Here is a 22,766-nt window from a genome sequence, read left to right on the forward strand (position 1 = left end):
AGGAGGACTCTAGCGTCTCGGGTTTATGCTCAGCACGGCACAAAACCTCCCTTTTGTTTCCTGTCCTCAATTTTTTAACGAAGATGTTCTCTCTCTCGTTGTCGCCATCCATTCTCATTCGCTGCAATAATGAAAGATGTTCCACTAGCTGTTGCCATAACCCCGTCTTCTTTAAATCCCTCCCTTTTTCTTCTTCACTGTTAAAGCTGTTTTTTCTGAATGGGTATATTTCCTCCGATGACGGCATGCTTTCCCCTCCCGCTCCCGCTCCCTCCCCCTCCTCCCTTTTCATCCAGCTGCTGTTTTCCTGAATGAGCACGGAACCTATCCGATGACCTCACCGTTGGCTCAGCTGTCCCCCCCCCCCAAAAAAACTGGAACGATGGAGCGTTATGAAGGCGGTGCAGATGATGGTAGAAAGGGTGTGTGTGCTGTTACCGTGTTAAAAGCAAACATCCGGCTCTCTGCAGACACTCGTGCATGTTCACACAAACTAACGCTCACATGCACGCACTGCACTTCAGGATTATTATAGCACTTAATCTGCATGGCAACAGCCCCCTTTGCTGCTGTAATGCTGAGCTGATGGGTGAGAAAAAGGAGAAAGAAACAAAGCATATGAGGAAGAAAAGGAAATGCCAAAAGAGAAAATGCGAGACAGAAAAGCTAAAGAGAGACCCAGAGAGAGAAGAGAGAAGACGGATTAAGAATGGCTGTTTATTCATTCATGATTTCCTCTTCATTCAGATCGCCTGTGGGCCCAGAGGACAGATCTCCGTTACGTAAGCAACACAGGGGGAGGGGCAACTGGGGTTGAGATCAGGTGAAGTAGGATGGAGATGGAGAACACACAGGCGGGGACATTCATCCTATCGCTGGACAGATCACCTTAGCATTGCTACAAGGATGTCATTGATGTGGTTTGATGAACGGTGAGGCTGCAGGGAGGAAGTACTGCTTTAAGAACAGATGCTGCTGTCATTGATAAAGTAGTGCACTGGAGTTCATCAAAAAGAAACAGAAGCTCAAAGCATTTTGAGAGAAACAAAGAGGTATATATGTCCTGTGAGGATCTTTAGCGGTCATTATATCGTTATAAGGCTTATGTGCAGCACCAAAGCAGATTACAAAATACATTATTATCTGTTCTGCAGGGGAATTTTATGAACATGTCATATTACCTGACATGATCCTTGCTTCAAAATGTTCCTCTTACCAACAAGAAAGAGGCCAGTGTCTCGTTCCCTCAGCTTTTGTCCCTCCCCACGGATATGTGAGAACTTATGCAGTTTAAGAGAAGTGAAAGGCATACGAGAATCAAAAGAGGGGCGAGACACGGAGAGCACACCAAGAGATGATTCATACCCTGATGAATTATGTCTTGCATAATCCAGCCTTAGATCCCTTCCTGTTGCTTGTCAGCAAACGTTTTGTAATCCTCACTGTAGTCATAATGAAGTGCTGCAGACCCACTAAAACGCGTTGTTACCTCATTGGTCAACATTAAGGGCTAAAGCCAAACCTCATAGGGCTGGATTCAGTTGGCCATGGGTGATGGCAGTAGCGTAGGCAGAAATGTACTTTAGGGCGGGCCAGCTTTTTCCAGGGGGAAACATGACTTTAAAGGAGGCCTGGCCTATAATAATAATATATAATAATGCCCATTGCCAAGCATCGTTGTAGCATTTCCCTCCGAATAATGGTCGAAGACCTGACTGATGATATGAATTTATTGAAGTCTCCAATATCAACGTAAGAGCTATAAAGACACAAAAATAACAAATACATGATTTAGGCTCCATCCGTATTAGAATCACTTTAGCATACTACCAAAAGTGAACTGTAAGCAGACAGCAACGCTACAACACACACAACCTACATGTTTATATTATAGTTAATACCAACTTTGTGGCTCTTCGGGGGGTGCTAAACTTAAACATAAACGTTATCCTTTACTTTCTCCGTCTTTATATGTAGATTAATCTCCGCTCCTTTTCTCCGTCACGTTGTTTCCATAGCAACTTCCTGTCAACAGCGTAAACTCGCTTTCAAAATAAAAGCATCTAAATAACACAGGAAGTTAACCTAAATTACATTTAAGACATATTTACAACTGCAACGAAAGTCACAAAAACAATGTAATGTCCTTTTCATTTTCACAGAACACAAATTGAGTTATTTACAATTGTTATGTAACTCTTTTATTGCACTAGGTAACAGCAATAATAGGTTGTAGCATTCAAACCTGCTCATGGACTTGCAGTGGTCCTCGCTTTTTTGTATGTCTCTCCAACGAGTTACGCAGGTGCTTCCAGTCGACATATCCATCCCTCGTAAATGCACCTTCAGCTCCTGGGCTGGGGACATGGCTGCACAGAAAAGCGCGTCCCTGCAGGCAGCTCTCTGCCTCTCTCACGTTACTACATGCCACATCACTCCGATCCTTTCTGCCCTGCCCTGGCTCCCTGTCCATCTCAGAACCCAATTGAAAGTACTGGTCTTCACATATAGAGCTGTCCATGGCCAAGCCCCAGCCTACATCAATGACCTTATCCACCCGCACATCACAACCCGGGCCCTGAGGTCCTCTGAGCAAGGCCTCCTAAGGGTGCCCCAAACCAGGCTAAAGGCTAAGGGTGACCGTGCCTTTGAGGCGGTGGCCCCAAGGCTTTGGAAGAAACTCCCCCAAATAATAAAAACCTCGGCCTCAATAGAGATTTTTAAGGGGCGGTTAAAGACCCACCTCTTCCGACAGGCCTTTGGGTCGTCGGAGGAGGTGAGTTAGTGGCTGTCTTCTTTTTTTTATTATTGGTGTTTTGTCGTATGTTTTATCCTATGTATTACTTGCTGCCGTTTTATGCCTTTTATTCTACATTTTATAGTTGTACTGTGAATTGTATCCTGTGTACTGTACTGTAAAGCACTTTGTACATCCGTGTTGAGAAGGGTACTATATAAATAAAGTTGTACTTACTTACTTACTTACTATGACGCGCGCCGGAACCAACAACCAGTTTTTACCGTAAATGAGTTCAGTTCAGAGGACAACACACATACAACATTAATTCAACTCAATATTTGTTCACTTGAATTTCACTTTGAATGCTTGGATATTCTCAATGGGTGAATACATTTTTTGTAATAATAATAAAAAAATAAAAATGTACACCGAAGCTTTCTCAGGGTGGGCCAATGAGTAAACTGGGTGGGCCTGGGCCCGCCCTGGCCCTATGGTGGCTACGCCACTGCGTGACGGGGAGAGTTTTGAAACCACCTGGGCCATATTAATTCAAGAGTATTGACATGTTTAGGCTGGGATTGAAGCCCATATTCACATGAACATTACAGAACATGGGGCCACAAACACACAAACAAAGCTAACCGCTATCTAATGGGAACAATGTCTCTCCTACACTGTTCAATAAAATATTTAAAAGATCAATTTGACACATCATAGTCTTTTTGGGGGAATTGGAAAGCATTGTGAAAAATTGTTGTATAGTCTTTTGTGAATTCCCATAAAGTAGCTGTCACTTGAATCAGCATCGGCTGTGGCTAGAAAATAAAAGTATAACAACTATTTTGGGCTGTGGAGTTGGAGCTGTAGTGTTAATCTCATGGCTACATTTGTCTTTACTAGCATAACGCTGCAACATCTGACTGATCAGTTGAGGGGCTTTGTGGGCAAACACAAGTAGAATGCATCCGTCAAATTACTATTCATTTGAAAAAATACTTCACACTGTCCCTGAATTCAGCGAGGTCACTCTCTGCCCCACATGAGCAGGAAGTACGGGGGAAAGACCAATTTAGAAATGGGCCATCACGCAGGAGCACATGACTTCGGGGGAGTGTTATCCACTGGGAATGAGGCCAGTAAAACACATGTTTGTATGTATGTGCATATACAGTATTAATTATGTGAAAAGCTGTCCTGGTTTTTGCACCAAATGGAGGACGTTTGTCTAAATCTCTGCAGGCTGGAATAAAAATGAATGAAAAAAGAATGAGAAATGCGCAGGCAGTCATTTCTTTTAGGTAGCACTTGGACTTGAACTGGTGACCTTCCAATTCCCAAGCCAAGTCCCTATTGACTTTGCCACCTCCGCCACAGTGGCCCGCAGTCATCAGCAAGTGTGCGCTAGAATATTTGATTAATTTAAAGCGAAGTGAAGCGAAGTGCATCTTTCAGTTGCTTTGTTTTGAAGTTTTTGCTATTATGGGAACTGCAATTATTCTAGAATAATAATTCCATGTCATTCTGAAACAGCTTGGGGCCACATCTGATAAACCAGAGCAGAACTGTGCCAAAGCAAACTGTGTGTTGTCCACCAGGTCAACATGGCAACCAGGTGTGGGTACACACACGCACACACGCGCACACACACACACACACACACACACACTGATCTGAGGTGATGAGGACACAGGCAGTAGATTTCCTGTAAATCTAAAAGAAAAATGTGCTTTTTTTTCTCAACACCTCTGATTGACCCCCTTCTTCAAGTTAACAGTACCAACTCTTGCCATACAGTAAAACTAAAATAGTTCAATATGCAATGCAGTTGATTGACTTGATAATTTGCAGGTCAAAACATATTAAAATGTACAGATTTTGAGAGATTCGTGCATTACCTAACTGTAGGAAAAAATGCAATAACTTAATTTTTGTTACCACTGAAATGTGTCAAACAAAATGTAAACCAGCCTTGTGTCCATCTAAACTAAAATACTAACAAAAATAGTTCCAAATACAAAATGGAAATTGCAAAATCAATCCTCAAACATCTCTGCTTAGTCTATATTAGAGTTCACTTATGGCGCATTTCCACTGCAGCTGGTAGCCCCGTTTAAGCGTCCTTAATCGTCCTCAAGCGGCCAGGCCAGTTTTTGGTGGCCTTTCCATATAGCGTAGCACCGGCTAGCGGGTACTTTCCCCCTCTTTTTCCGGCCCCATAAAATCGTGGTTCTATCGGGCCAGGGCTGAACTAGTGACGTCAACACTCTCGACTGCTGATTGGTCAGAGAGAATCGTCACAAGATCGCGCGCGAGATCATTCCCAGCGTCGCATATATATATCTAGAAGCAAGCTTGCAGCATTTTTGTAAACGGAGGAGCTACAAAAATGGCAACGTCAAAGAAAAGCACACCGCGGTCGACCGAGGAGGTGACGACGTTCCAACATCTCATTGGGGATGATAAAATCCAGCGGGAGCTCGACGGGAGCCCCGCCTACACTGCGTTGCTATAGTAACTACCCCAGGTCCTCAACTGTAATGGGAATGCGCCACGGCCTCGGACGGCCAGCGAGGCAGCCCGAGGCCTGAGCGAGGACGCTTAGGGACGCTTAAACAGGGCCACCCCGCTGCAGTGGAAATGTGCCATTAGATTCGATGTAGACATGCCTTGAAGGTCCCAGTCTCTTATTTCTGGTTTATGACTGAATCCAGTTGCACATACACACTGAAGTGGCCGCACTAACACCACACCTGCCTACTCCATTTCATGACCTTTCACTAGATATCACATCTACGGGTGAAGTGGCAAGAGAGTGGAGCGTGGAGAGACATTCAGTTCCCTCTCACAGATACAGTAAACTCAGCATTTTGGACCGAGGTCAGCAGTTCTCATGAGCTGTGTTTTTATGTTGGGTCTGAATGACTTTATAAAGCATTTTTGTTTCAGTTTCAAAGTGCGGTCGCAGCTGCAAATATTTAGTAGCTGCTTGTCAGATGATCCAGCTGAAGCTTGATGTTGCTGCCAGCTTCTAGGAGAACCAGAACGGCTTCAGCAGGTGGTCTGGATTAGTCATGAACATTTATTATAGGTATGAAAAAAAAGTAGGAAAAAATATGGGGGAAATCTACTTGTTTTTAGCTTATTGATGTTTGTTATGACATCAACACTTGGTAAAATATTCATTCTCAATATGTTCCTGAACTAGTCTTGATTTCATGGTTTGAAAAGGATTGACATGATATTTGGTACGGATGTTACTGGCCTACAAAGAATGAATTTTAGGAGCTTATCAATCACAGACTTGTTGCCTTCATGCCTTCATCAATCCCCACATTTCAGTTTGCACCAATACTTTAGTTAATGTACCTTTTTGTTTGATTCTGATCAGTTAATGTCAGAATGCTACATAACAAAACTAAGATGGAGAACATGGTAAAAAGCCTTCATTCAGGAATCAGGAAGTTAGCACCCAGATAATCACAAGTTGGTCCACTTTCCCTCTCAGTGAACATTTTAAATACTTTTATTTTTTTAAACGTAACATTTATAACGGCAGAAAAAAATGAATAGAAACAGGATTAGTGTATTGGGAAGATATACAGCAAAGTTTAGTTAAAATGGTAAATAGAAGACATTATAATAGACTAACCTACTGAAAGAATAAACAAAAGATATACAAATGTGCGACCATACTCACTTAGGAAGCTCGGTGCTGGATGCGTTTACCCGTTTTCCTCTGCTCTTAATAGGCGCGTTCACACCGCAGTACTTTTCCCACTTTAGTTCCGATGTAGTTCCGAAATGTTGCGTTCACACCAAAAAGAGCCGGAACTCAAATTAGTTCATGAGAAACTTTTCACCCCCTTTTCCGTCCCTGCTAGAGAGCGGGGACTTTCGTGGGAGAAAAAGGTTCCTCTGTCTGATTGGCTGGGCGGATTGCAAACCACGCCCCGTACAACTCCCAAAAGGTTTTGTGAAGCCGCCATTTTATTATCCTTGCATTAGCATTATTAGCATTAGCATTAGCCCAGCACAGAAACGCAGAGAGACTGACTTATGGCAACACAAAATAAAACATGGGAGCGGTGGAGATGAGGAGGTGTCGGCGTTCTGGCGATTTACTCGGAAGGCTTCAGTAGAAGCTGCTGGGAGTCCCAGCAGCTTCGACTGAAGCCAGTCCCCAACTCCGGGGACTTCCGGCCGGGAACTTTGGGCAGCAGTATACGCCGTGAAGTGGTTTGCGGCCCGCCAGTAAACCCAAAGCAGAAGAAGAAGAAGTGACGTCAGCGGCTTCATTTGCCTAATCCTCCCCCAGGGACTTATTCCGGTGTGAACGCGATCTGTACTTAGTTCATGAGAACTAAAGAGTTCTCATGAACCTTTGTGGGAAAAGTACTGCGGTGTGAACGCGCCTAATGGCTACAGGTCATTTAGCTCCCATGCGTTCGGGCCGATTAAGCGAAATTAGCAACAGAAAAAAATCTCTAACAAGAATCACTTTACCGTTTAGAGAGGGCCTTCAACTGATTCACTTTTCAACAAATGCAAGGACTTTACCCACCTAATTATTGTAGCATAGGCTCTCACTTGTATGTCGACAAGTACTTCAAACAGCTTAATGAAATTGTCATATGTCCTCATGTGACCCCGAACCACACTGTTAACCACAACCAATCAGCTCGGAGGCTCCATCTATCTGAGCTGTCAAAAGGACCCATGCCAGAGTGTGTGTGTGACGGTGTGTTCTCCCGGGCATCAGCGCCTCCTCCCTGGTCTTTGATGTGGTACAGAGAAGGCGTTTTCCTCAAAGATCTCCACCCAGTTCTCCATGTCCCGTGCCACAGCAAAGGCCAAAGACATCTGGTGTGTCTTTAATGAGGAGCTCAAAGCCTTCCGGCAGCATCAGCAACGCCATGAACTCTATAATATCATGATTCAGCTTACATCTTAACATCAAAACTCAGAGTCAGCTTTTTCCAAAGTGTTCAACTAACTCGTGTAATCAAAAAAAGGGTCTCCAAGTTGAAGCTTTCGACTGCAACTCGAAGGCTTCATCATCAAAAGGTTACACATGTGCAAATGCTGTCCGCCAATGAAACCCATGAGTGTTAAACATGTTAAAAAATTAAAAGCTATGGAGTTTTTCCTCATCTCAGTTCAGCCTGATGTGTAATTACCAAGTCTGACTATATGGACTGCACAGAAGCTCATTTCCACACACACACACACACACACACACACACACACACACACACACACACACACACACACACACACACACACACACACACACACACACACACACACACACACACACACACACACACACACACACACACCATGTATACATCACTTCAGGGGACATTACATTGACTTACATGCATTTCCTGGAGACTTATCCTAACCTTAACCATAACCAACACATGCCTAACCCTAAACCTAACCAAGTCTTCACCCTAAAATTAATGATCCCCTCATGGGGACCTCCAATTTGTCCCCATGAGGGAGGCGAGTCCCCATACGTGACTATGTAAACTGATGTAGGTCCCCACAAGTATAGTAATGCTAGTCCACACACACACACACACACACACACACACACACACACACACACACACACACACACACACACACACACACACACACACACACACACACACAGTTGTCCAGTGAGAGCATGACGCTGCAGATCTGACCTCACTGCGAGCTATGAGGCTAAATTATATATGAGCCTTGAGATGACATCATTCGAGGTAGTCTCCGTCAGTATGTTTCGACACAAGTCAGCTCGAGTAAAGACAAAATAGTTGGAGAATAGCAGTGTTGTAGTCAAGTCACCAATTCACGAGTCCAAGTCACCCTCGAGTCACCACTCTTCGAGTCCGAGTCCAAGTCCGAGTCACCAAGGGAGAGTCGTAGTCGAGTCCGAGTCCAAGTCCGAGTCACCAAGGGAGAGTCGTAGTCGAGTCCGAGTCCAAGTCCGAGTCACCCAAGGAGTGTCCAAGTCGAGTCCGAGTCCGAGTCATCATTACCTGTGTTCGAGTCAGAGTCCAATTCCGAGTCACTTAAGAAGAGTCCAAGTCAAGTCCGAGTCACAAGTCTTCATGTATTAATCTTCGTGGATATATGTTTTGAAATGTAGCTGCTCCTCTACATTGCTGTTATCCTGTCTATTGAACTGCTGTGAAGCGAGTTTGGCTACAATTCTTGTAATAGGTGCTATACAAATATAAAGCTTATTTCTAATATTCATATTATTATTATTATATATAAATAAACTATATTTAAAATGAGTTACCTTTTAGAGAAGTGATTATATTTGTATGCCAATATTTTCCTATGGTAAAGTTTTCGTTTTGCACTTTTATTTTGATAGTAATAAGATTGGGACTCTTATTTTGAAGGAACTTTTACGGGTTAAATCAGTTTACCGATAAAGATTTATCCCCAGAAAGCACATGGCTACTTAGCATGCAAAATGACGTCATTCTGCATGTTAAGTTTGTGCTTTCGTTATCAGCTGAATCTTTATTTATTTATTAGATCACGTTACTCTGATGATAGTGTTCAAGACAGCCTATATGTCTGAACTCGATCCTTAGAGTAATGTGTTACGGAGCCTTCTCTTCTATATTGTTTCCACATAACGAGCATTTTGCTCTGCTCTTTTCCAATGTGGAAGCAGAATGTGTGAAAGCATACAGCACGATGCGGGGTGTGTCTGTAGACATCTCTAGACTGGAACAGCGGGGCCCAGTACGTGAACTCGCCATACAGGATAGAGGACATCAGACTCCAGAGAAAATGTGCTCGAGTCCGAGTCCAAGTCGGAGCGTCAATGTACGAGTCGAGTCCGAGTCAACGTGGGGGGGGAATTCACGAGTCCGAGTCCAAGTCATCCTGTGGGAGAATTCACGAGTCCAAGTCCGAGTCGCGTCAATCAGTGTGCGAGTCCGAGTCAAGTCACGAGTCCCGAAAATCGGCACTCAAGTCCGACTCGAGTCCGAGTCCAGGACTCGAGTACTCCATCTCTGGAGAATAGCCCATCAGTTTTTTTGTTTTTTTAAAGGATCGAAATTGAAAGCACATTTCTATACATGTTTTATTTAGAATCAACATTTTAAAACCCCAAGTTATATGATGTTTGATGTATTTCAACCTTTCTAAACTTACATTGTGTCGCTTGATGACTCAATAAACGTTGTTGAGTTCGGTACAGAATAATTTTCCGGCTAGTGAACCAGAACCCAATCGTTACTCTACATATTACCGTCATTTATCATATCTTTACCTTTCGTTGTTGTCGCCTGTGGTCTGCTGAAGTCGTGATGCACGATCAGCATCGAGTGACAGGCCGTCATGGAGTCACAAGTGTATCCTCTTCTCAGCATACTTCATAGTATACTAATAGTTGAAAATCTGAATATTATTCACATATATTATCCAATCAATCATTTTTCTGACATTGATTTTGACATTTCTAGTTAATTATATTGTAATAAAATAACTAATTATTGTTATTCTCACCTCCCGATTACATCCGAAGCATTCCCAATACAAGTGGTTGAAGACTTATTGTAGCCATTGTTGGAAATGCTTATTTGATTCTGAACAAGATTCAACAGGTAGTGTTCAGGTCCATTTAAATGTGGCTGGAATTTGTTATTTAGTATTCTTAGCGATGCATCAGCCAAGTGTGCCGTTTCCATGACTTGGTATTGATTCCCCAGACATTATTTTCAGCCCATCCTCATGGAGTATATCCATCCAAAATGGTTCTGGGGGCAAAACGTGTGTGTCGTGGGTCCAGGACATCCCTCTCCCATTTCTGTTCTGTAACATCTTCTCGTCTAAAGAGACAGGATGGTTGTGTAATGTATTACTAGCAGCTGATGGTAGATCCAACAATGGTCCCATATATATTTGAAATCTGTATGATGAGAGCCACGTTTCAAGATATCCGTCGCAGGTCTCGTTACAAATAAACAAACTTTGAAGCTCTTTTTTTTAAATAAATATTCCACAACAACTATACTCACTTAGAAGCTCAGTGCTAGATGTGTTCCCATGTCCTCTCTGCTCTTACTGGCTACAGGTCATTTAGCTACTAACAGTCCATGCATTCGTGCCAATTAAGTGAAACAACAGAAAACATCTCAAACAAGACTCACTTTACCGTTTAGAGCCGGGGTGTCAAACTCAATTTCATCGCGGGCCACATTAGAATTATGGTTGCACTCAAAGGGCCGGTTGTAACCATATAAATATACATATATAATATATATAATATATATAAAATAATGTATTATATTACATTATTGCCTCTGAATTGGATTATTATCGGATAGGGTAATAACTTAGTAATTAACTACGTCTGAAATCCGGGGCAAATAATTGCAAGTCTCTTCAGTGCGCATGTCACAAAACGAGATGCATTGTGGGACATGTAGTTTATGGGCAACGTGCTTCTGTAAAGTGGCATGTAGCCGTATAATAAACATATTAGATTATTTGCAAGCTCTTGCGGGGCCACATAAAATGAAGTCGCGGGCCGGATTTGGCCCCCGGACCTTGAGTTTGTCACCCCTGGTTTAGAGAGAGCTACAAACAATACAACACCTTGTGCCTTCAACTGGTTAGCTTTTCAACAAATGTAAGGACATTACTGACCCTATAAATCAATGTTTTGTTTAGTAGATTCGCTACACGCTTCCCCCTGACGTCACCTTAAGTCCCGCCCACTCAGTTTACATCAGTCATCGCTGATTCGTTAATATGGAAGACTGACACTTTGCTAACCAATTAGATACAAAATACAAATAGACAATGACAGGTTCAAGGAAAACGGAAAATACTTCAAAATCAAACTTTTGTCCAAGCTTGAGTAACTGAATAAATTCACCAAATTCACTCATACAGTGTATTTAAAAACACTTTTCAAATACTAGTAACAGATACAAATATAGCACATTTACAAGTACTTGAGTATTTACTTTCACTGCATTCCAATCTTCTACAGTAGCCTACTTCATTACAATTCAGAGATAGCGTATTTTTACATCGTACTCCTCTAAATGCATAATTTGCTTAAGTTGCTTTGAAGATAAATAAAACATACAGTAATTTGTTAGGTATTAATAATATAGGTTACGATACACTTCAATGAGTCATAGGGGAAATAATAAAAAAGTAAGCTTCTCTTTTCCCAGATGCAACATGTGATGAAAAATGATATGACGATGCTGTATATTAATCTGAAATGGGTCGATGTGCAGACTGAGTCGTTTGTAATTAAAGCTTATTTTAAGATTTTGAAAGCAGGATTTTTACTCAAGTATTTTTACAATGTGATATTACACATTACTTAAGTAAGTAACACATACTTCTCCCACCCATAAAACATATATTCACATTAGACTAGTGTTGTACTAGTAAGGTATTTGTGTTGCTTTTGACTTTCTCATTTATTTCAAATGCTAATTTTAACCATTTAATTGCAGAAATAAGATGTTCAGCAACAAAGAATATGAAGAGTCTACCTGGCACATCCTCGCTAAAAGGGGATTTTTAAACAATGATTCCAATATTATAATGGCTGCTCTGCAACAAAGCCGTTTGTTTCCTTTCTTCCTGTGAGAATGGAGAGAAATGTTTGTGATACAAGTAACACAAGTGACTCACAACAGTATCCATGTTTTGTTCTGGCGGTGTTGGCGGTTGTTCCTTCTTCACTATGACTCACCCTCGTCGAGGAAAATTACAACATGGAGGTCACGGAAGGTGTTTGCACAACCTAACTTTTTAATGATGGTGATTATGGTGATAAAGGATATGACTCACCTGACGTGTTTACAGATGTGTGCAGTGAATACATGTTTCCGTCAATAAACTGCTGTTTTTCCATTGTGCTTCTTCACTAATCTGACATGAGTCATTGTTCCAAAGCCTCCTAAAATCACAGTTAAATCCACATTTCAAAGCACTATAATCAGATGAGTGCAGGAGACTGCGGGGTACAGTGGGTTGTGAATTTGAGGGGTTATATGGCACAGATAATGTCTCATTTAATGTACATCTCTATGAGGAACTGGGGACCTTTGTGGGCCACATCCACATTTCCCTTCGAATCATTTAATCTCAATCTCAATCTCAATTTATTTATATAGCACATTTAAAACAACCTTCGGCTGACCAAAGTGCTGTACAGGGCAGGCAGTAACTACAATAGTGAATAACCCAATGGGAGTACGATACAAAAAACAATAATTAAAAACATAATAAAAAGCACAATAACTAGAAACATATAAAAAATAAATAAATAAAAAACACATACAAATATAAAAATGTAATGCTCAACTAGTATTAAAAGCCAGTGCAAAGAGGTGAGTTTTTAGCTGGGATTTAAAAAGTTCAATAGACTCAACAGTCCGGATATGTGCTGGGAGGCTGTTCCACAGTCTGGGAGCTGCAACACTGATTTAATGGTACCCTGTTGAAATATTTCAATGGAACAACTCATGTCCCTGTATAGATAATGAAAAGGTTCCTTAGAGGGAGGAGTCTCTCAAAGAAAGGAGCCACAATAATGCAAAATGCTGATGAGAATATTAAAGATCTTTTCTCTGAACTGCAGGGCAGCAAATGTTCAACTGACAAATCAGTTCCAATCAGTGCCCATGTCAGAGTTTTTGGAAAGTCAGTACAGACAGATGTTTCTGTGTTACACATGCTTGCAATAGAGGAACTACAAGCTTCCTACTACTGCCGTTTAATTGTGAATGGAATACTGTATCACTCTGACACAAACAGCCGCCTTCAGAAAAGAAAAGAGCTGCAGAATGGGACGCTTATCAGCATTCTGAGCTTGGTAGTTTCTGGTACAACACACTGTGTTTTGGTCAAGGAGTTTCTGAAGTCTGGAAGGAAGATGTGCAGAGGCTCAACACTTCATATTGCATCAGGCTTCATGTATGAAGTGTCTGAGTGCAACAATGTGTATTAGAGAATTCCCGATCCGATCACGTGATCGGATCGGGAATTCTCTAATACACACAAAATATTTTCAAAAAAATCGGGGATCGGGATTTTTTTTATTTTTTATAAAATATTTTTATTATTTTATTTAATGTTACAAAACAAAAATTAGCCTTAGTTTTGGTTTAAAATGACACAACATCATGTATGTGTTGCTTTCTTTGGGCTTGTTTTCAGACCTGGTTATTTCTCTGAAATCTGGCAACAGAGTGGGCGCAGAGTCTAATAGTAGCAGCAAGCTAACGAGAGGCTACGTTCAGCTGGTGACTCGGGAGTCGGGACGGAGAAAATGTCAGGAGTTTGGAAGTATTATGAAGTTGAAAGCGAAGGCAGTGTAACAGCCAGATGCAATGTTTGCAAGAAGGAGGTTCCGCGTGGTGGAAAGAACAGGGCTACGTTCAACACGACCAATCTAACACGCTACCTGAGAAACAAACACCAACAACAACACGGCGAGTACACAGCGGCCACTCAGGTAACGGCACTGAAACAACCGACACTTTCAGAGACTTTCAAAGGAAAGAGAAACTGCCCCAGAGCAGGGAAAAGGCCAACACAATAACAGCAAGATAGCTGAACTCATCGCGTTGGATGACCAGCCGTTATCTGTTACCTTTCTTTCTTTTAATGTATTGCATAAAGATCGGATCAGGAAAAATCTGTATCGGCAGATTGTCAAAATCAAATGATCGGAATCGGATCGGGAGCAAAAAAAGGTGATCGGGACATCCCTAGTGTGTATGCCATACATCCAGACTCACTGACATGCAAATGTGTCATGATTAAGTCGAGGGAGACGATATATGTTATCCCTCTACCAAACAACGTTGAACGAGACTGATTTGACTGGACATCAAGGAAGCCTCAAGAACTGATTCAGTACGTCTTTGTGCATTAATACATGATGGTAATAGTCCAGACCTATACACTTCCCAGAGGTGTAAACAAAGTACACTATTCACAAGTATTATAAAATAAACACTTATAAACAAAGTACTCTGAAGTACAGTTTAAAATGAACTAACATTAAAGTGCACTGTTTGTAAGTATGTACACTTCTAATGGAGTGAAATTAAAGTCTACTTAAATAAAGCATACTAATAGTGTATTACAAATGACTTGCAAATATTGAACTTTTCAAAGTAAACTAAAGTACCACCGTAAGTATTTGCAAGTTAATATACTTTTTAAAAGTACAATGAAGTACAAATTAAGAAAAACGTATATTAAAGTGCACTTTTTATAAGATTACTTAAATACATTTCTAATGAAGTGTACTTGTTATTAAAGCATGCTAATAGGGTATTACAAAATAGTAAAAAAAAGAATTGTACTTTCGATAAGTATACTTAATGACTACTATAAGTATTTGCGATGTAGTACGTATAGCGAAAGTGTACTTACTTGCAATTCACAATACACTTAGTTTCAAGTACACTTTTAATAAGCACACTGAAATACCACTTTAAGTATTTCAGAAATAGTATATTTATATTTAGTACATTAAAATTGAACTAAATGACATCTATTTTGAATTATACTTTTTAAAAGTATATTTTAAACATACTTTCAATTAAGCACAAAAAGTAGAAGTATACTTGTATACACTTTTGTATACTTACATTATATTTCTAATACACTAAAGTATACTATTTGTTTACCTGGGTAAGCTTCACCACTGTTGTATAGTGGGTTTGTTGTTGCTATTTACATTAACAATTGAGCCGCTGTAAAATGTTTTGAACTGCTATTCAAGATGTTTATTTGTACAGTCATTCAAGTCTGTATCTTATACAAATAATAGATACGTAGAAAAGGCACGATAGTCTCTCAAGGCCAAACAGGCACGATTTTATTTCTCCCTTTTTCTTTAAAGGAGTGAAGATTCAGTCTTAATTCTATCAGATGCTCATGGACGCTGAGTGCACATCTCCAACGCTCACCTATTGGAGTTGTTTATTTTGAAGTGAATAACATTATTACTTGCCGCCAAGGCTTCTGGTTACATCTGATCCTACAGACAACTTGTATAATACTCTGACTTCATTGCATATTCAAAATCAGCAAGGGTTTGCAATATGATACAATTAGGATGTCACTTTACCTGCCTCATATTATTTCACTATTTCTGACCCTACCGTTAAACAATGTTCGAAGCTGATTCTCCGAGACCCCTTTTCGTCAATGATGCTGGTCAGGGCCGTCCCTGGCAACACGAGGCCCCACGCAAAGTGATATGATGAGGCCCTCTGTCGGACGAGCGTCGACGGGGGCGCCGCATTTCGGCTCAGTTGAGGCTCCCTCCGCAAGATGAGGATGATCGGCCTGTAGGGAGGGACGGCGCCGGTGAAGAGGAGTAAGTTATAATTCAGGAAACTCAGACACTAATAATATTAGAGCAACATTTTCTTTGATGTGGTTTCTGTGGGTGACCTGATTAAAGCCTGACTAGTAAGTTCAGAAAAGTGCAGCCATCAGCGTTCGCCTTCACAGTATGTTAAACTCAGCGGCAGAGAAGTGAAGCCGATGTGGAAGTGTTAGAAACTGCAATTCGAGGAGTGACCTCTTGAGACGGTCTCCAGTGGAGAGTCACTGTTAAAATTCCCTACTTTACAGCAGAAATAGACAAGTCGACAGTCGGGTAAAACATATGGTTTGAGTCTATAGCTAATTTTAGAGCACGATGAAAGTAAGAGCAGCACCCGTAATACTCGGTTTATACAAAACCTTGTATATTATGTTAAAATAACGTTGCATGCATCTTTTACCTGAAATATCTTACTTACATGTTTTAAAATATGTTTTTTACCCTGTGTTTATCATTGCGGTTGTTACTAGCGCATTACGATTAAAACAGTTTGAGCATTTTACCAAAACTGACCAATCAGGCATGGACGCACAGAAGTGGCAGCTGAAGACATTAGTTATGTGTCATGATGTAACTTTGTGAAAGCTGCGTGAGAAGAACAGCTCCACACATGAGACCTGCTGCCTCTCTTAAGCCCTTAAGCTCCACCTTAGCACACACACACACACACACACACACACACACACACACACACACACACACACACACACACACACACACACACACACACACACACACACACACACACACACACACACACACACACACACACACACACACACACACACACACACACACACACACACACACACACACACACCACACACACACACACACACACACACACACACACCACACACACACACACACACACACACACACACACACACACACACACACACACACACACACACACACACACACACACACACACACACACACACACACACACACACACACACACACACACCACAGTATTATGCAACTCATGAGCAAATGATTCATGAGAAAGCTTAAGTGTAATTCAATCCTGTGAGAATGCATCTGTGTGTTAAGATCCATATATATTCTAAGGGAGCACAATACCCCAAAACAAACGCTCAATAACAGCCCGATCTGTCAGTGGTGCTGCAGTGTGAGGATCCCCTGTGAATCGGGTGCATGCTGCAGCCACATGGGGTCATGAGTTGAGTGGCCAACATGTTGGTGAGTCTCAACCTGATGACCACTGACAGGGATCAATCGCTTGCTTTACCACATGCGAGGCAACAGGAACTCTTACGAATCAGATTTAAAAAAGAAATGGAGATTTGTTTTGTCCTATTAATCAAAAACCTCCTGCTTGCTCTAATGGCGCGTTTCCACTGCAGGCCTCGCTCGGCCTCGCTCGGCCTCGCTCGGTTTGGTTAGGCCTTATTAGGCCCGGCTCACTTTAATGCTGCGCTTCCATTACAGTTTAGGAACTGGGGCAGTTACTATAGTAACGCAGTGGAGGCGGAGCCGTGACGTCATCTTCAATGAGAGCCCCAGAAAAACAACACAGCCGTTAGCTGTTAGCACTCAGAGCTCACAGCTCCTCATATCTGTTCAGAAACTAGACAACAGTGAAACAAGTACAAACCACAGACTGCCTGTGTCATGGAGAATACAGTCGCTGGTTTATTTATGTCTGTAGGCCGTTGTTGTGAGTGTGGACGGTCGGAGCATATACAACGTTAGCTTAGCCAAGCTCCATTCAGAAAACACGCATTTTAAAGGGTTTTTCGCCTGCCGTCTGTCTGCAGACTTGTCAAAGCATTAATTCATGGTTTTTACTATCCGGTATCAGTATGTTGTTACTTCGGCATCATTTTGAAACCTGTATTACAATTAAATCACGGTCAAATATGTTCATCTTGTTGTAGTTGTAGCCCCCTTGCCAGCGATTCTCTCTCTAGTTTAGCATGCTCAGCCCGACTCAGCCTGGTTGTTCCTGGCCCTAGAACCACGATTTAGTCGGGCCAGAAAAAAGGTGAAAAAGTAGCCCCGGGCCAAAACTAGGCCACGTGGAAACGCAACCAAAAACGGGCTTAAAGCGAGCTACCCGCTGCAGTGGAAACGCGCCATAAATAACCTTTCATTTACAGCAATACGATGGTGATAAAAATGTTCCCAGTGTTTGAAAAGCAAGGTGTGCATTTATGCATAGACTGGCCTGTTGTAGCAATGGGTCATTTGGGGGAAAAGGCTTTTTTATTATGGATTAAACACATCACGGGGCTGCAAAATGATATCGAAGTCAGTCAGTCAAATGGACCATACTGTATATAAAATGGAAGATTATTTTGTTTCTTTCAGTGCCAACATTTAAGGCTAATGCTGGAAGTAGTGTGTCCCTATTTACAGGTTATCTGCACCCTTTTCCTAATCAAATGCAACATGTCTGTAATATAACATCTAACATGTGAGTGTGCACTCGGCAGCTGGGTGATTTGGGTAAAACAAATATATATTTTTGTTTGTTTGAAAACGGTATCAAAATGACTGCTTGTGTAAAAGCGAAGCTCTCAAAGGAATAATTTAACCGATATAATAATAAATACATTTTAAGATGTGAACCCTATACCAAATGGCCAACATATCAACTAGCTATACGTGTATGAAATGCATCACGTCCTGCAGCTCAGCTCCGGAAAATCTGGAAACGTACGCCTCCTCTCACAGCATCAATATGTAACTCCCTCACAAGCCTCTGCTTCCGCTCAGCAGTGATGCTGCGTTGACTCAGACGGTTGACTTTAGCAGACTTAGATCATTGTTTTGCCAGAGCTGGGGGAGAAGAGTTCAAATAGGTCCGTGAACTCAGGACTTAAAAAATACTTAGTAAAATGAAATAGGTGATTGTGTAGGTTTAGTCAAAAAAGAGAGGAAAACTGGGTCAGGTTTCGTCACCTTAGCGTCAAAACCTTCCTGTGATTTATGACGGTCCTATTTAAAGGACACAGGAAGCTGGAGGGGAACTTTACGGCCTTGAAGGACAGTTTTCCACTCGCAAGCGACGATTCATTCCCCAGGTGTTAAAATGGAGCCTGTTTTACGTCCCTGCTTCTGACCGTATTCATGGGCGGGGGCCACCATGTTTTATCCAACCTGATCTCACCAGAATGCGTGACTCCACCACGACTCCTTAACACCGCATTGCGTGGTGGAGTCACGAACTTTGTTACATTTACGTGTCGGCACCACGCAAACAACCCCAATGTAAAGCGAATGAGGCTCCTTTGTCGTGGTGCACACACGCATTTCTACAACGTCCCGCAGTGAGCTTTTATTCTATACAACGTTTTTAAAATCTACTTTATAGCGTGTAGTAACTCTTCTTTTATTTTATTTGTATTCATAATAATTTTTATTTTTCGTCAGAATGCATTATGGTGCATTAGTTACGATTTTTTGTTCTCAAAAAACAGTGCATTGTGTGTAATACAACTGTGATTTTAATTACATTAGTTAGTTTTTAAGGAAGGCCAGAGCTTCAGCTGTGTCAAATAGATTGTTCCCTTTAGTTAACGTTTTTTAAAAGAACATTATATTCCGATTTGATCATGTCCCCTTTATTGTATTACGGAGAGCAATGTGAGCGTCCATTCCCATTGGACAACGGAGTATACTCTTTACTGTCGATTGATTTTACAGTGATATCTGCACTACTCATCAACTCAAAAACACCAGATTATCCTTGTTGATTACACAACATTGATTGGTTTAAATTGTGTGCAATGCTTTTGTAATTTTCCCCTTCGATTCGGAGAAACAAATATTTGTTCAGTTTAGGATGGCCGAAAAGACACTACACTACCCAGAATCCTCAGCTATTGTCTGCGTTGCCTCAAGCTCTGTGATTGGTTGACTGCATTCCATATGAAAAAAAACGTTTCGTAAAAGAGAAAATCATACTTTATTCAGCAGTGCTTGCTTTACTCTTTGAAAGTCATCACATGAATGCATTGTAATAAATGGTTTGGCTGCATTAAATATTACACATCTGTCGTAGTTCTGTATTTGTATTTATCTACAGAGATCTGGCTCAGAATAGACCGGAAACTATTCTTTTACCGTTCTGTTTTAATTTCACAATAAAGTTAGTAGTAATAATTTGTTTTGATATTATTGTTTTTTATTAACTACTCATGTTACGACCATCTTTTCTGTGTTGCTGTGGGTTTTTCCATCGCTTTTGTGTTACAAATATCAAAACAATAACTAAATATATCCGTCGTAAACTAAACCAGAAACAGCAGTATATTTTATTTTGTTAACACTGTAAACTTGACAGCTTTTTAACCCAAACCACCTACTGGTTAAAGCACGTTATTACACGTTTAGAGTAATATTGAAATCTTGAAAAGGGATGTCCCTTTAATTAACTATTTGTAGAGAATAACGAGTAGTGTATATACTTTATAGGGATCTGCAGATACATATTTAGTCTTCTCAAGCACCAACAATCATTACATTATATTACATTGCATTTAGCTGACGCTTTTATCCAAAGCGACTTACAATAAGTGCGTTCGACCAACAAAATACAAGCTTGAAGAAACAGAATCATAAAGTACATCAGGTTTCATAGAGCCAAAACATTTCAAGTGCTACTCAACTGGCTTTAGATAAGCCAGCCCTCCAATCAAATATCTCTCCTGATTGTTGGCACTTGACAATCACCTTCCCTGAATTTTACTCAGGTGTAACTAAAGTCTGCTTTAAGGGTTGTTTATATTTCACATCATTAATCAGAATCTGTAAAGTAACTAAAATAAATGTAGTGGAGTAAAAATACCTGGTTAACCTTAAAGAAAGCCCTCAGGATTATAAAAGACCCCCATCACCCCAGCCGCAAACTGTTCTGTCTGCTGCCGTCTGGCACAACAGCCGCATTCTAGGAGAGGATGTGGCTGTTGTGGAGGACTACAGTACCTGGGAGTGCACCTATGGGCTGAACTGGAGGATCAACGCTGACGCTGTGTACAAGAAGGGGATGAGCAGACTCTATTTTCTGAGGAAGCTGAGATCCTTCCACGTGTGCAGCAAGATGCTGGAGATCTTCTAGTCTGTTGTGGCCAGTGCACTCTTCTTTGCTGCGGTCTGCTGGGGGGGGGGGGGGGGGGGGGGGGGCAGAGCCGGTGACACCAGCAGGATCAATAAACTGATCAGGAAAGCTGGGTCTGTCATCGGCATCAAGCTGGACCCCTTTGAAGCTGTGGTGGAGAGGAGGACACTGAACAGGCTGTTGTCCATCATGGATAACCCACCCATCCTCTCCACCTGCAGCTGGACAGTCAACGGAGCTCCTTCTCCAACAGACTGCTGCAGCTCCGCTGTCACAAGGACCCATACAGGAACACATTCCTGCCCACTGCCATAACTCTGTCCAATAAATCACCTCTGGCTGCAAGAGAACTCTCTGCTCCATAGTTTCTCTAATACAACCTCGCTGTACATTTTACACATATATAATCTGTTCAATATTTGATATTCCATTGTCATATATTTTTGAATATGTATATTTGCATATATAATATCTACATGTATATTTTCTATTTCAACACATATATTTTCTATTTTCTTTTTTTTCTATTCTTGTTTATTTGGTTTTTTTTATTGTAAAATGCCTTGTCTTTTATGTTGCTGCAACAAAAACAATGTCCCAAATTGGGATCAATAAAGTACCATCTTATCTTATCTTATCTTACATCCGGACCAAAACCACCAGACTCAGGGACAGTTTCATCCCACAGGCCATAAGACTATTAAACACCTGAACTTTGAAATAACATCCATAGCATTCATCTGGCTGCTACTTAGAAATGATGTGTCTAATATATCATATTCCAATCCCTTGTATAGACTCTTATTGCATTATTTCACTTTTTACTATTTTTCTTTTTGTATTGACTTGCACTATTTTTTCTGTGCATCTGTTTTATTGTGTTGCACCGTTGGAGGAGCCTGTGACCTAAGGGGGGGGGGGGGGTAGGAGACGTTCGATTCCTGTTTTGAATAGTGTGGCGTGATGGGTTTCATTCCATTTCAAAATGCTGTTTCAGCGTAAGCTTCGCGCACTGCCACTCCAACATCCAATCACAGAGCTTGAGGACAAATCACGGGGTTTGTCAAGCAAAGCACATGGTGTAGTCCCAAACGATAGCTGAGGATTCTGGGTAGCGTAGTGTCTTCGGCCATCCTAAACTGAACAAATATTTGTTTCTCCGAAACGAAGGGGAAAATTACAAAAGCATTGTACACAATTTAAACCAATCAATGTTGTGTAATCAACAAGGATAATCTGGTGTTTTTTAGTCGATGAGTAGTGCAGATATCACTGTAAAATCAATCGACAGTAAGAGGAATACTTACTTCCGGGTGTAAAATCCTCCGTTATCCAATGGGAATGGACGCTCACATTGCTCTCCGTAATACAATAAAGGGGACATGATCAAATAGGAATATAATGTTCTTTTAAAAAACGTTAACTAGGGAACAATCTATTGGACACAGCTGAAGCTCTGGCCTTCCTTAAAAACTAACTAATGTAATAAAAATCACAGTTGTATTACACACAATGCACTGTTTTTTGAGAACAAA

Source organism: Pseudochaenichthys georgianus, chromosome 6 (assembly GCF_902827115.2).
Source record: "Pseudochaenichthys georgianus chromosome 6, fPseGeo1.2, whole genome shotgun sequence".
In the NCBI taxonomy this organism is placed as follows: Eukaryota; Metazoa; Chordata; class Actinopteri; order Perciformes; family Channichthyidae; genus Pseudochaenichthys; species Pseudochaenichthys georgianus.